The sequence below is a fragment of the Squalius cephalus genome (genome assembly GCF_949319135.1).
Source record: "Squalius cephalus genome assembly, chromosome: 1".
NCBI classification, from domain to species: Eukaryota; Metazoa; Chordata; class Actinopteri; order Cypriniformes; family Leuciscidae; genus Squalius; species Squalius cephalus.
In genome coordinates this window covers 17,779,363-17,796,394 of record NC_137122.1, presented here as the reverse complement: position 1 = coordinate 17,796,394, position 17,032 = coordinate 17,779,363, and the positions used below count along the sequence as shown (strand labels likewise).

The window sequence follows — 17,032 nt, the reverse complement described above, 5'->3', positions numbered from 1 at the left end:
CCGGGACAAAAAGTGGATCTTTTGAAGGGGCAAGTGAAAGAGAATTTTACTTGCCCGACCTGAGGAGTAGCCTGATTAAAATGTCAGTAATAAAAAATAACTAGGTAAATGTAAGAGATTGATAGTGGTGTAAGACTGGTGCCAAAAAAGCTGAACCCACTCAATCACACTTGAATGGTCAATTCACCTTAAATTTTTATAGCGCTTTTAACAATATAGATTGTTTCAAAGCAGATTTACAGAGATACAAGGATAGGTTAAAGTAACAGAGATTGTTTTAGCTTTACAGCAGCTCAAGAATAAAGTTATTGTCCAGCTAAAGTTAGATTTGATTGATTCACTTCTGTCGCAACGATCATTAGTTATTAACTTATTGGCCACTTACATAACACTGTTCTAACTGAAAACCCTTAATGCAATCCGGCCGCTCATATGCACAAAACATGCCTGGTGGCTAGGGCTGTCGCGATAACCGCAAAATTGTAAAATAAAAATAAGAAGCCAACCGCAGAGGAATGCAAGTAACCGTAGCAACCGCGATATTCGCATGTTTTCTTTTTTCATAAGGCTATACCTGTTATGAAGAGGCAAGGATGAAGCAGAGAGAGAATCCATACGCAAGCACTAATTTAATAAAACAAACAGGAAATCCAGACAAACAATGGAACACAGAACTCAGGAAAGAAACATGGATACAGCTACAACGACCGACAAACAACAACTGAAGCACAGAGGTATATATACACACAGGCAAACAAGCTAAACAAGATAACAAGGGGGTGTGGTTAATCAGAAACACCTGGGGAGACTAATAAACAAGAAAAACTACAAAGGACTACAAAACATGGCACAGGACAGGAAATAACAAAAGTCCACACATGACAAGGGAAACACAGGACAGGAATCATGACATAGCCCCCCACTTAAAGAGCGGATTCCAGACGCTCCTCAGGAAATAGTTCAGGAGGGTGGTGGAGCGGAGGCGGACCCGGGGGCGGGATGGAGGGCCAGGTCCGTGGAGCGGAAGAGGACCTGGAGACTGCAGTAGTACGAGAGGCCAGGGCGGAGCAGGCAGTGCAGGCGACCGGGGCGGAGCAGGCCCTTCAGGCGGCCAGGGAGGAGACGACCCTTCAGTCGGCCAGGGCGGAAACGACCCTTCGGGTGGCCATAGCGGAGCTGGCTGAAGAGGCAACCATGGCGGCGCGGCCTCCATGGTCCAATCGTGGGACCTACTGCCCCCCCCCCCCCAAAATTTTTTTTTCGTGGGAACAGCTATGGAGTCATAGGCTGGAGCAGGCACCGGCTCAGGAACAGACACCAGCTCAAGAACAGACACCGGCTCAAGAACAAGCACGTCGGTGGCCATCTCTGGTGAGGGCTGAGGTTCTGGGATGGAGACAGGCTCAGGACTGGTCAGAAACAGCGGCGGAAAAGTGTCTGTGCTGGACGGGACCAGCGGCGAAGGAAGCTCTGGGCTGGATGGGACCAGCGGTGAAGGAAGCTCTGGACTGGACGAGACCAGCGGCGAAGGAAGCTCTGGACTGGGCGGAACCAGCGGCGAAGGAAGCTCTGGGCTGGACGGAACCAGCGGCGAAGGAAGCTCTGGGCTGGATGAGACCAGCGGAAGCTCTGGTCTGGACGGGACCAGCGGCGAAGGAAGCTCTGGGCTGGACGGAACCAGCGGCGAAGGAAGCTCTGGGCTGGACGGAACCAGCGGCGAAGGAAGCTCTGGGCTGGACGGAACCAGCGGCGAAGGAAGCTCTGGGCTGGACAGGACCAGCGGCGAAGAGGGCTTTGAGCTGGGCAGGACCAGCGGTGAAGAGGGCTTTGAGCTGGGCAGGACCATCACAGACTTTGGCTTGGTGGCGGCCATTTTGTCCAGAATCACTGGCTCGGCGGCGGCCATCTTGTCTGGAGACACTGGAACAGACACAGGAACAGGAACACACACAGGCTCGGCGGCGGCCATCTTGTCTGGAGACACTGGCTCGGCGGCGGCCATCTTGTCCGGAGACACTGGTTCAGCGGTGGCCATCTTGTCTGGAGACACTGGAACAGACACAGGCTCGACGGCGGCCATCTTGTCCGGAGACACTGGCTCGGCGGCGGCCATCTTGTCCGGAGACACCGGCTCGGCGGCGGCCATCTTGTCCGGAAACACTGGCTCGGCGGCAGGCGTGACGTGAACAGTCTCTGGGTCGGCAGAAGTGACGTGAACAGTCTCTGGATCGGCAGAAGTGACGTGAACAGTCTCTGGATCGGCAGAAGTGATGTGAACAGTCTCTGGATCGGCAGACGTGACTTGAACAGACTCAAGCTTTGCAGGCATGACACGAAGAGACTCAGGCTTTGCAGGCATGACGCGAAGAGACTCAGGCTTTGCAGATGTGGCGGCAGGCATCCTGGGGATAAGAATCAGGCGTGGCTGCCTTCTTGGCTGGAGACACTCAGGCGTCATGGCGGCGGCCATCCTGGGAATCAGAATCAGGCGTGGGCGCCTACTTGGCTGGAGATTCCCGCTTAATGCTGCTGGATTCATCTTTGGTCGGTCGTTCTGCTGGATCTTTGTTTGGTGAAGTCTTCTGTTATGAAGAGGCAAGGATGAAGCAGAGAGAGAATCCATACGCAAGCACTAATTTAATAAAACAAACAGGAAATCCAGACAAACAATGGAACACAGAACTCAGGAAAGAAACATGGATACAGCTACAACAACCGACAAACAACAACTGAAGCACAGAGGTATATATACACACAGGCAAACAAGCTAAACAAGATAACAAGGGGGTGTGGTTAATCAGAAACACCTGGGGAGACTAATAAACAAGAAAAACTACAAAGGACTACAAAACATGGCACAGGACAGGAAATAACAAAAGTCCACACATGACAAGGGAAACACAGGACAGGAATCATGACAATACCCTTCTTGTTTTGAACTTTGTGCATGTGTATTGAATGTTAGGCTAAATAAGTTAATAATGATAACAAGACTGTTTTTATCATGGTGATTTTTATAGAGGCTTCATTGATTTGCACTTAAGACAGTGAATGAGAGAGATCGACTGAGCGCGTGCGATTACCTGCATCTGTCTTTGAGGTCAAGTCAAGTCATATGCGTGAAAAGCTTTCCGTGTCCAAGGAAAGCGAAATATTTGTCGTGTCATCCTCTTAACGTTTAAGGGTATTTACCATGAATGGCATCAGCGACAGCGCTGGTCAGCATCCACAGCGCGAGGAAGCCGCGGGAAACAAAAAGCAGCGAGTCACACATTGAATCAATGCCATTTAAGCGTCAGCTTCAGCGTTACCCATGCGACGCATTTCTGGTCAGCTCAGCCATGAAAAGTGGAGCTTAACAACTTGTTTCATTACTATCTTTTAAAGAATCAGCGTTTTTGAACGTGTTCGTTGAATGAACGGTTTAATGACTCACTCAAAGACAGTCCATTGCCGTAACAATGTAATGCGCGCTGACTGACAGCCTTTCCAATGTGCAGAGGTTACAGTGAAACAATACTTGACAAAGACATGGCAAACATGAGAGCTTAAATACACAGACTAATTACAAGACAAAAGGACACCTGTAAACAATGATCAGACAATTAACCAATGAATAGACACATGGCAGGATCACATGACAAACGGAATCACATGACAAGACAGTCACAAGACACATGGCTGCGTTCAAAACTGCATACTTTCCTGCTATATAGTAGGGAAAAAGCAGTAGGCAAGCGAAAAAGTAAGTACGAATGCTTAGTATTCATAAAAGAATAGGTGAGAATTACCTGGGTGACGTAGTAATTCTCGCGAGATTCGGATGTGCATTCGAATATGCTTACTTACCTACTATATAGTAGGAGAAAACAGTACGTGAAAGGAGTAGTATGTTCGAAACATCAGTATTCACAAAAGAGTAGGCGAGAAGTTCCCGGATGATCTACTGCTTCCGCCCACATTTTCGAGTGCTCAATCGATGGATACTTTTCTATCCCAGGAGGCCACTCGAGAGGATACGTCATTATCAAACATCGCAGAGATCAGCGACGTGGGTGCTTTCAAATGTGAGTAAACGGTTCCTTGTGTTAAAATCGCATGTGTTGAACTACTGTAGAGTAAACTGTTGAATTGTTGAAGGTGTTAAGACGTTAGACCATATAGTATAGTTGTGATTTTGCTGTAAAAATACGTTTTATTATGTATAGCTATCTGGAGAGCTCCAGTAAGCACACGTTTACGTCTCCAAAGTGGATTTACATAAACCATATAGATCTTAAAGACGCTCATTTTAAATGTCCATTTACATCTGACAGGAAAATCTTCTAAAAGTATTGCAGATGAGCACATCACAACATGAAATAGACATCTGAGTGATGAATGTGTGCTTTTATGTAAGAGAATTCATTGTTTTCAACACTGCTTACATTAGATAAATGATCTGTAAGGAAGGTAAATAAACAAATCTATAATGTAAACATAAGTTATATATTTTATTTGTATGGTTGATAAATTGAGGAACATTAATGTTGGAGTTAACACATCAGCAACAACCTCAACATGTAATTGTAGTATTGAGCTCAAAAATCACAGAGGTAGCATGAATCTTGTCTCTATAGACCAATTTTCAGCTGGTAAACATGGTGACGTTTTTCTGTGGGCGGAGCTTAGGTGGTGGCAGAACGATCCCTCTGGCCGCTTCTCTAATGTTAGTTTGCAAGTTTTGTTAGCTTGTTTTTTAACAATGACTGGAGAAAATCCGATTTTATCTTAAAGGACAAGTTCGGTATTTTACACTTAAAGCCCTGTTTACAGATCGTTTCTGATGAAATAGAACGGTTAAGATTAAAATTTGGACACATGCTGCTGTCCCAAGAATTTTAGGTTTATTTCGCATTCCCAAACACCTACAGAATGGTTGTATAGGTGCACTGGAACACTCCTTCCTAAAACGCATTAAACTTTAGTTTACAAAGACGTGAAACTCACCGAGTGGTCAGGGGTATTCACTGATATGCTCACACAAAAATCGCTGCAAAATCGCGGCCAACTGAAAAAATCGCGGCCAACTGAAGGCGTGATTATTTAAACCGTCATATTTTACGTCAATCTACTGTAGTGCTGCGTTATAAAACACAAATATCTTTAAGACAAGAGATATTTAATTTTCCACTTAATGTGCGCCGTTTTTGTTTTCCCGACAGGAACCTCGAGAGTCACATGATTGAGACACAAAACGATACATAGGCAAAAATGTAACAATCACATAGTTTGTGAAAGAAGTGATGTTTCCCCTCCGACACTATCTTTTTAATATCGGGCTTGACAGCTGTTATGCCTGCCTTATGCGCCTGCAGTCCTAGTTCCTTTTGTCACAACTTCACAGGTGTGTGTTGATGCGAACATGGTGAGCACATGCATTACCAATGTCTTCAGTGTGTCATAATTTTGGGGACAAGCCAACCAAAAGGCGCTCAACAGCTTTCAGCACCACGGAGAGCAGCCTTCATGTCACCAGCGGCCTGGATGTCAATCAGTTGGCTGTGATTGGCCGCCTCGTCCAGCGGCAATCACCTTCCCCACATTAGCAGTTGACAGCCTCATGAATATGAAGCCTAAAATATCGTTTTCGCCCTAGTGGCTTGCTATCGTACAGGTAATATGAGTAAGTTAACACTGACAAAGGCTAAAAAATAACATACATTTCAAAGGCAAATTGATATATGAAACAATAATATATTACTTATAGGATACAACATTAATTTTAATTTTTCAGAGCGTCTAGCCCTGATAGTGTCTGCCGAGAAAGGTTCTGGCCCTCGGACAAGTGTAGTTGATGACCCCTGCCTTAGAATATAGGCCTAACACTTACTTCAGACATACTTGAAAGGAACAACTCACACAATGGGATAAAACAGGAAACTGACTAATAGCACACTGTTGGAGGGAGTAACAATACAATAGGCTATGTAAACTACAGTAGGTACAGTTTAAGTAATATTACATGAGCAAGAGGAATAACATCATGCTTGTAATGCTTTAGAAATCATCCTGAATATTTTTTCCATGGAAATGCACTAATGTAATTTAATGTGTTTAATTGCATGCTAGCGCAATCAAATCAAGTTAATTACGCATTCAATAATTGTATTATTTTTAATGAATTCAGTGAAATTAATTTCATTTTAACTCTAATATTACAGGCTACATTGTTCTGTGTTAAATACATAATTGCTAAATACGAAAATCCAAGTTTCGTAACATTCCAATGAAGCTGTGATTTTAAAAAATTCAAAACAGATTTTTTGTAATCTGAATTTATTGGTGTGTATGTGTATAAAAGTGTGTTTGTATGTGTGTGTGTGTGTGGGTAGGTGTGAATTTGTTGCACTCTTGATGTTCTAGAGTGTCATCCCTTTACTGCTGTGTACTTTTTTTTAGAATCATGGCCGATTTGTAGATTGTACAGACAAAAATTCAGAGAATTTTTGTGTTTTTGTAAATTTCCCAATCATTTCCTATGGGTCGGTCATTTTTGACCGAAGACACTGAGTGTGACTATTTTTTTTACGACCACTTAGCATGCTCGGATCATGACCTCAATTTTTTTTTGTATTCACATACCTAATGCCATAAAAGTCACCAAGTATCATAACCTTCCGATGAAGCTGTGATTTTTTAAAATTCAAAACAGAAAATTATTCGGTCAGAAGTGACCGAGGACTCTCTGAGGGATATACAAACTATACACAACTACAGTGAAGCTATGTAGGGATGCGCAATACATTTAGACCAAAAATGTAATGCTAAAAAAAAAGACCAAAGTAATTTGTCATGTTTGACAGTTGTGAATTACCAGTGATTGGGATGGGGCAGAGGGTGGGGACTAATGGGCAAACATAATGGGTTTTTACAGTTTCAGAGGAATTTGCAGTACATGCTCTAAACACAAAGAAATCTTACAACAGCAGTAAAATAGCCTCAGGTTTCACATACAAGTTATTACAGCACTGACGTTTGGGTTCAACTCACTGTGAAGACATCTTCTTAGAGTCATACACATCATCTCCCTAATAACTACTCTCCCATTTCCTCATCAGCTGAGGAAGTATTCTCTAAGTCTTCCTCTTCAGAGAAGTCATCTAAGGACAATGTTTGCAGTCCAAGAATGCTTTTGTATGTTGTGTGTGCTGTAGCCAGTTGTGCTTCAACTTCACACAATCTTCTTTTCCTCACGTCCTTTCTCCATTAAACCCTCTGTACTGCCTGAGAATGTGACATTAAAACATAAAGAAATGAGCCAATGGTTAACAGAGAAGCAAATTGAAGAAAAAGACTAACTATTTATTGTCCTTACATTTCTCATTGATGTCTTCAGTAAGCTGAAAGGTAAACTCTTCAATCAGTCTTGCAACACTCCTCATGTACTCCATGTGCTGCTTGACTTCGCGAACCACAACCAATGCCAGCAGCATTACCTTGTCAAAAACATTTTTTTCCCGCTCCATATCACCATGACCTGCAATACATTACATCAAAGTGTTATCTTACAACCTCCTATAAAAATATTGAGACAGAAGATATTTTGCATGCTGTACTACTACAATAGAGAAATAAACCCTGACAGGATGAGATAGAATCCCAGCGCATCACGAAGGGGTTCGATCACATCCATTTACAAATTACTGCATTTTTTTTTTCTTTTTTTTTTTTGCATATTGCCCAGTGTCTTAACATTTTTACATCAGATTCCATATTTACATCAAGATGAGTGCATCAAACAATTTGTATTCAGTGCATTTCAGAGGAAGTACTTACATTCCCATGGCCAGGAGTAGTTGTCCACAGCCAGGGGTTCATTGGGAGGAGGCAGTTTTTCAACTTCCCCCACAGTAGCATTGTGGTCATTGATGGCAACTTCCAAGGCTTTCTTCTCAACAGCAGTCTTTCTCAGTTGTAGCGAATACGACTCTGGGTAAATGTGAATTAGCTCAAGCATATAGGGAATTTTGGAAATATTAATAATCATAACTCATGGTCATAATTCATAAGTCGCATGTACATTTATTTTATAATTATCGAGATTACCTTGTTCTATAACTGGTCTGATCATCAGTTATTCGTCCAGCGAATAAATGTAAGATCATCACAGTTAAGAAGGGGTATTTACAAACTCCAAGAAAGTTTTATCTTCTGGCCACGAACATCAAACTTTCTGAGTTTATTAATTAAAATGTAGTCTATAATATCGAGCTTGTAGCTGGATCTTTTGTTTCATTGACTTATAAGGTGGGTTTTCAAACACAGAGACAGTTAAAAGTACATATGGATTTTAATAAATGTAAAACTAGAGATTATATGAGCTACAAATACAAACGTACTTAAAAATACAAACAATAAACAAACAAACATTTAACCAAACAAGAAAATACGTGATCAGAATAAAATGAAATGAAAGAAAGAAAGAAAGAAATAGAGAGAAGGGAAAAGCTAGTAATTATTACATACAGAAACCTAAGTTCACGAGACACCTGGAACAGCTTTATAGCACCTTTTCTGCTCTCACCTGACTAATGATACAGCTGAAATTTTCACTGTTTGATGCCCAAATATAGCCCCTCGATGGTCCTCTGCAGGTCATTTTGGATTGTTGCTCCTTTGGACGACAACAAACAAATTAATTAATGCCCATTTCAGTTTACAATCAGCCTCTTTTCAGATCCCATGTACAAGAGCAGAGCCAATGATTCTTTAAAATATGCCATTAAATATTTTTTTCAAAGTACCTGAGGTCCACTGCTGAACATCAGACACCCACTGCTGGACTGTGTCTTGCTGTAGAGATAACTCAGCGGTAAGTTTCTCCAGGTCCTGAAGTTAAATTATTATAAAGAGAATCCTGATCAGTGTAAAAGTGCTGACTAGACAGTTGTTTTCTAAGGGAGCACCTATGCTTGGAACTCTAAAATTCCTCGTCTAGTTTGCTTGCAGACTTATTGGCGGACTCTCGTGCTGCTGTCCACTGACCCGCATCACATCTCCCTTTCCCTGGATTCTTAAACAGATGAGGGAACATACAGACATTTACACAGTTACATTTTACAAAATAAGCTGTAAATCATGGTATTATGGCATTTGATGCAGTAATGCCACTCTATTACTTAAATAAAACAAATAATGTTTAAATGAGGGCTTGAGACGAAGAACCATATAAGTCCATATTTGCAAATTTTGAATAATACATTTTTTTTTTATTTGGACTCTGAATATTATATATATATATTTTTTTTTTTACTTGAAGATAGACAACAAAAGCTTCCCAATTCTAATGAGATAAGATTTTTTAGTATCAATCTTAAAAATAAAAAGTTAGAGTAATTTACATTTCTGGAATGTGGAAGAACAGTATATGTCCAGTTAATGTGGAATAACAGTATAAGTCCAATTCATCCTATCATTTTAAGCCACTGGAGATTTGATTGCTTTATCTTAGTTTTAATACAGTAACAGAACCTTAAAGAAAATATTAAGCATTTCTTTCTTTCAATTTCTTTTATTTTTTGCCAACATAAATCACAGAACAAAAACACGGACAATACGGTACGAACAATGAACAATACATAGGCCTACTTATAGTACAAAAAATAAACATCAGTACAAACAATAAACCGTACATACAATAAACAATACATACAAACAATAAACAACAGTAATAATAGTAAACAATACATATTTACAATACATACATCATCATCATTCCATGCTATAGTTCCATATGCTAGTTTACATATACATCTTCCTTTTTTTGTTCCTTTAACTTTTATAATACATTTCATAATCACCCCATTCATTCATTTACTAAATAAATAAATACCTATATATTCCTATTATACAACATAAGATAAGGCATACAAGATAAGCTACAACTACTTTTATGATTACTTTTACACAATATACACAATATACCCCACCTTACCCTGCACATGACCTACACATACCAGGCTACTCTTCACATTCTAATGTCCCATAAAATGCTTGGGCCTCCGCTGGCATGTAGGCTAGCATTTTCATAAGGTCACGGTGCTTCTCCTTCTTGACGGGCAGAGGGTCCTCGTAAGCACGAGCATACGTGGTGGAGAACAAGGGAGCTGGAGGTGGTTGATTCTTCCTCTGTTTGGTGATCAGCCAGGTCTTCCATCCCTCGTAAAGGCTGTGGCTCCCTTTTGTGTGGACACACCATGGATCAGCAGCTGAAATCATGATTCAACAAGAAATTCAATAAAGATTCTTCCTTCACGCACATATCCCTAACACTGTTAATCTCAGAAAACCAGTTTAGTTTTAGTTTAGTTCTTCGGTTTTTTACCTGTCACTTTCAACCACATCATGGATGTGATTAGGAGGCCAGGTGGACGCTTTAATGTTGCATCAGGAAGCTGCCTGAAGTCCGCACATTTCATCTCAGTTACTTTAAATGGATGCTGCTGCCTGGCTCCACGGATCATCTCGGCAACATCGCTGGGGGTGTGGAGTGTGGACACCTTACGCCTCTTGTCCAGCGTGGCAAATGAACGGTCACAGGGAAGGAAGGAGTGACCAGACACCATGAACTTCTGCTCTATCTGACTGAAGTACCTTCTAGATACGAGCAGGGCCATGAGGTTTAGGACTCGCCAGTTGTTGTTCTGCCCACAGCATCGGTCACTATAGATGATGAGCTTCCGTTCCTTTGCCTGGACTAGGGGAGCGAAAGATGTTTCTGCCCACTTCAAAAGACAGCTTGCCACCTCGATGGAACCTCTGTGAGCGATGCCCTCATGCCAGAGGCACATAGTAGGAGGATCGTCAGTGCCCATCTCCTGGATACAGAGGTTGTAGTTGGCCAGCTGCCGTTGATAGTACACGTTGGAGTGTGTCAGGTTTGGCGTGAACACTACCCCCTGCATGTCGATACAAATGACATGGCAGTCATCATTGGCTTTGGCCCACTCTGTGTCAGCCTGCAACTGGGTGTACGCTTTTTCAGCTTTCCGGTGGTGAAGCTCACTCTCGGCTGCGATCTTCAACCTTTCTCCATCTGTTGTAGCAGCTGTTAATTTTGAGAACAGGGCGTCACATTTCGCACAAGTGTCACTTCTTGGCTGCCCAAAACTGAGGTTCTGCTGCTTGAAGATGTCCCTATAGAGCCAGAACTTTGCAGTGGATGCTGGATTGTTTTCCTTGTACAGGCGGAACATGCGGAGCAGGTTTAAATCAGGGCTCAGGTACTCCCTCTCCACATCTCCCTTCAACCGTGAGTAGTGGTTCGGTTGGCGTGGGAAGCTCAGGATATGCTCTCTTATCCCCTCTCTCACAGCAGGATGAATGCAATGAGGCCTAAAAAATAAACAACACAACTCATGAACACGGGAAATATAATAAACTATGCTGGTCTGTTTTGCAAAATTGCATTGTTTCTTTGACATTAAATTATAGGATTTTGTTTTTCACATACAGTCATTAAAGGGATACTTCAGGATTTAGCATTAAGCTTTGTATCAGTAGAAAACCTGTAGTATTTTCGAATTACCGTGCTTTCCTCCCTCATGTCCCCCTGAGACGAGAGATTTATGTATTTTTTGTCTGGAAAAAATCCTGCGATGACGCAAAAATCGTCATTGTTTACATGCACATCTTTTGTTTAAATCTAACTGAATTTATTACGATTTGTGAATCTGAATGTAGTGTTTACATGAACGCTAACCAAGTGATCAGTTGATGTGCATTCTCCTCCGTGAGAGATAGCCTACGAGACCAGTGCGTCTCTGTGTCCCAGTGCATTCTGGGAGTTGTTGTCTTTCATCCCCATAAATCAAAAATTAATTTTCTGACTTTTCTCAGTCTAGAAGGCTCCAAATTAAAAAATAATTTTACATTTCTACTACATAAATGACCCATTTTAAATACACATTAATCTTTCCTGAGGTGAAGTTTTTTTAGTTTTTTTTTACTTACCTGTTCTTATGTTTTCCTCTGAAGTCCTCTAATGGAGACCTGACTTTAGCTACCTGCTCTGTTCCCTCAGACTGACTGCCTAACTTTTCTTGAATAACCTTTTCAAAGATATGTAACTTTAAATAAATATGTTATGGACAATGTATCTAATTAAAATCATGCATGTAATGAAAAGTTAAACGGAAAACGCTAGGCTATAGAAAACTTGCCTGTAGGCGACTGTTGGTCAGTTGAAAGACGGACATAAATGTAAGCTTACAAACAGCAAGTCTTTGGCCTCCTTGTTGCACATTGTACTTGAAGGTGTACTTCCTCTTAGTATTCTCAGTGTCAGGCCCACGTGGTCGTCTGCGACTCACCTTGTGCTAGAAGTAAAAAGAAAAAAAAAAACATTTACCATAGCGTAGCAGGCTAGCCGTCGTATGCTGTCAAGTTAAGGTCATTAAGTATGTGAGTAGGCTTTGGTTAGGAGAATGAATAAGCCATGTGTGTGCCTTTTAGGGCATCAAAGCGCTGTGGTCTTTAATGCACTTGGTGGCCTACTTGATGCTGGTCATCCTTCATCCATCCTCACAAAATTTAACATTTACAGTGATCAAGCACATGTGCAGTCTTAGTGAATTGAAGGCATACAGTAGTATTCAATTCACTGGTTATTTCATGGGCCTACATTGTAATGCATTGCATACTGTTGACATGATATGGTCATGAATTGCTTAAGTTAGCCTACCTGCTCCAAACCAGAGAGAATGATAGCCTGCTGCCTCTCATAAGAGACAGCATAAAACTCTGTGAAGAGCTGGAGTTTTCTTTCATCTGTTAGGCTTGAACACTGCCTGGGACACGTCTCCTTGCACACCTTGCCCTTAACAGAAACAAAGTCACATTAGCGTTTTTTTTTTTTTTTTTAGCTATAAAAACTAGAGCTATTAGCAGCTATTAAGGTTACTTGCTAGAATATCAGCTTACACAATCAATGCATTTTTTTTTTATTATTACCTTTTTTTAATTTATTTTTATTATTTATTAAATAACAAGTAACAAACATAACATAGCATACAATATTACAAAACAACGTGTTGCATTAAATGGTAACGGGATACAAAAATTATATCAAAATATTTTAAACACGTCAATGACTTTTTATTTTATTTTTTTTACCAATTTCAGTGAAGACATAAAGCAATCAAATTCTACTCTAAACATCTTAAGATTGGGGATGAATTTACATAATAATATTTACATATTATGTTTGTTTATGTATACAATTCTGCCAGCAGTAACGTTACGTATAACACAATCTATGAATGACGCAGCTGAGCTGGTGTTAGAGACGCACCTAAAGCGTTTCGATTCATTTCTCCGTGGTTATAAGGAGTACAGACATGTTTAAAACGTCCCCTGAATCCTAATTTTCTCAGCTTTCATTTCGACCCATTCATGAAATGATCCCTTAAACAGAGTGAGCTATATGAACTGTAGTAGACAGAGCCTACACGCCCCTCTGACTGTAACCGCTAACTTTAGGTAACTTAGATACTTTGTATACGGGTTTTCACTCACCTCTTTTGGTGGACTTTTTCCTTGTTTTTGCTCTCCTCTCCGGTTCACATAGGGTTTCCCAGCATTCCTCAAATACTTCCTTGCTCTGTCCTTCCATTCATTCACGTTCGCTCTCCTTTTTTTGCCGAGGTTTTGCCTATTAATGTCCGCAGCGGACATGAAAGCAACCGGCGTCTCCATTTTTCGTTAGTGGACATAAACGGTTTTTCCGCGTGAGACTATTTTAAATTTTAAAATACAGAGTTTTGGTCGCGCGAACACCCCCCAGAGTGATTCTGTATACAAAGTGGCACACATACATTCAAGTCACATGGTTATCTCAATTTTTGTTTTTTTGGACTTATACGGTTGTTCGTCGCATGAACACAAATAATAATAAAAAAAAATCTGGCAAGCATTCATAAAAATTTGAAATTGAGGTGTTACACATGAAGAAATATAAATTTAGCTTACATGTCCAGTTGTTCCATGGATGTAATCAACAAAGGAGGACACCTCAGCATCATTGGCCAAAAAGACTCCATCAAAAAACCCATCAGGTCTTGAAAGAAATATATAGATGTGGGTTAAATTTACTGTATAAAAGTAATTTGTGGCTCACTAGCATTTCATTGTACATGAATGTTACACACTCTGGTTGGCATTTGAAACGATATAATTTGCGGTTCCCATCCACTGCAACTGCCAACATGGAGGGTGTGCATGCAGGGCACTGAAAATGCTGGACCTGAGACAGCTTCTCAGCCTCAATTTTGGCATAGGCCCATTCGAGGAAGGCCCTCTGCATTGTGTCCCCACATATCTTACCACTCTGAGAGCAAAAGTGAAAAAACAAAACAAAACAGTAAGTAACTGTTTCGAAGGTTGGCTTCAGACCGTGGTCATGACGAAGAAAGGGCTCTGTCATAAATATGTGCTGAAACTTTGGGGATTGTAAGAACAAGTCCTAACAATGAATCAGTTATTTAAAAGGTGACCCAAACATAACTTAAATGATAAGTCCACTCACTCGCCCGAAGAGTTTTGAACGACTCTCGAGCATGCTGACAGAAGCTTGTCTCGACATCCCTGGGGCAGTGATTTTTAGATCCTCAAACGTGATGAACAAGTCCACCATGTACAAGGTCTCAAAATTGACAGTGGCTGGCCAGTAACCACTTTCAACCAAATCACTTATGGTCACTGGTTTTTTTTACTTTACACTTTTTTTTTTTTTTAATTTAAGTAATACTACCAGCTGATAGGGCTCTCTGTAGCTATGTTTACATCATTAGGTGAGGTTTTTTTTTTCTTGAGAAAAATGAACGCCCATCTTGTGTACCTAATATTTATCCAAATATGAAATCAAATCACAAGAATTTAATTTAATTGAAATCATGAAATTTGTGTCAAGCAATAATAACAAAACGTAGCTTACCAGAAATTGTACCATGTTAACATTGTAACATGTTGCCACTAAACCTAATAAAATTCAGTTTAGTTACTATTGTTATTGCTTATACATTTAATAGTATATTTTTATAATAGTATATTTCACATCATTTGGTTCGTTGCAATAGTGTTTTGCATTTAGCTACAATGTAATGTTTTGCAGTTTTGCACTAAATAGGAGTATGTCAATTTTAGTACTGTAAGGTATAACATTTTCTATATTTGGTCTTATGGCCCCACAGAGCCAGCACAATAGGAGCCAAGGCCTTTCATTATAATTCAGCGACAGACAAGGGAGTCCTTTTTCTTCAGAACCTCAATTTTTGGTCTGTACTGTACTGTATGTTCATGCTACAAGGCAAAATACAGATATTAACTTAAAAGTAAATCATTCTTGGTGTTTTTGTCATGTTGCAATAGCCTGTTTACACTGATTATATACCAAAATCAAAGCTGATACTGTATGCTAATAAATAAAGAAGTCATAATAACATATTACATGCTTTGAATTCCTTATAGCTATGCAGTGTTCTAAGCAGCCTGGATGGGTCGCTGTACATGATGCAACACTTATTATAACCACAAGAGACTTGAGACTTGACTTGGACTCTAGCTCAGAGACTTGAGACTTGACTTGGACTATAGCTCAAAGACTTAAGACTTGACTTGGACTCTAGCTCAGAGACTTGAGACTTGATTTGGACTCTAGCTCAGAGACTTGTGAGCATCTCTGGTCCAAAATGATGGCCTCCTTGGGCTTCTCAGATGACAACATATTGTTCACCATGAAGGGCCTCATTACAGTCCAATTCTCCAGAGACGAAGTTTACCTGTTCCCCCAGTGTGATGGGAGAGGTTGTTCAGCACCACTTCCCAAGAGGTCTTGGACATCTTGAACGAGGGAGTCTGAAAATGAAAAGGGAAGAAGGCAATGGTAAATCTGGGCAATTACCACATAACAAATGAGGAAACAAGTATTAAGGGAAAAAAAACAAAATTTTCGATGGTCACAGTGTCTTCAGTTGTGCTGGTAGACGGAGCACAGGAGGGTGTAACGCTTGCTGAAGATACTGCAAAAATATGAATATCCATTTAGAACTTGCTCAATGAATAATGAATGCAACTACTGATGAAAGAACAAACAAAAAACCAACCAGTAGCTGAATCTCGCTTTCGTTTCTCCCCAGCTCTACATCTTTTTGGCAGAGGTTGACCATCTTTGTCCTCATCAAGCCAAACACACAGCTTTGTGGTGTAAGACTGAAAATACTGGTTGAGGCCCTGGTCTGAGACAAAGGGCTAATTACCATTTGACCTCCCCCATACGACCTCACTTCCGCAAACTACTAAGAACTCACACAAGAATATGGTTTAATGTGAATGGTTATCATTGACTGTTATGTTTTTGGTGTCATTTGAAATGTCTCAAAGTGAGTGGTACAGATATCTCATATCCAGATAGATAAAATAAAAGGTAATAAGGTTTTAAGAGTTTATGGATAACTGACTTACAAAGGAAGGTGGTCTCTCAAGCAAATGGTCACCCACCCCCATGAAGGTGCGACCACTGCATGCAAATTTCTTTTATTAGCACATGTTTCCATGTGAAAGAGGTCTGACTATTTAATGAGATGCAGCAGAGAGTTCGGGGCCTTTTCTGTACTTCAGATCGGTCCGTGAGGCTGAGAGAGATAGATCTCTCAGCCTCACGTATTTCTTAAAGTTGGGTTTGCATCTTCTCTCTATTCCAGAGCATTTGATGTTTTGTATCGATTATCTTTGAATTGATTATGAAATTGGCATGATACATTTACCTGACATAATAAATCCTAATGTGATTATTCTAACTGATTTTGACATTGTTAATTTAATGGTTAAAAGGAATAGTCAAACATTCACTCACTTTTAGTGAGGCACAGATATTATTAAAACCTTTCATTTATGGAGTCAGATGAAATTACGAGAGAATACATGATTAATGTATTAAATTTAACCAACCAATACTTTGCATGAGTGAGGACAGAACACGTGAGACCTTCCCCGT

General features: G+C 40.5%; 1 long non-coding RNA gene across 1 annotated transcript; it reads right to left on the bottom strand.

The window, feature by feature from the left end:
• Positions 1-6,612: 6,612 nt before the first annotated feature.
• On the bottom strand, positions 6,613-14,362 carry LOC307164045. The gene is made up of 7 exons (XR_013822198.1): positions 14,190-14,362; positions 14,011-14,098; positions 8,787-9,055; positions 8,567-8,656; positions 7,819-7,971; positions 7,358-7,519; positions 6,613-7,266 (listed from the first exon to the last, which is right to left on the bottom strand). It is a non-coding gene; the product is annotated as an uncharacterized lncRNA (long non-coding RNA).
• Positions 14,363-17,032: the final 2,670 nt, after the last annotated feature.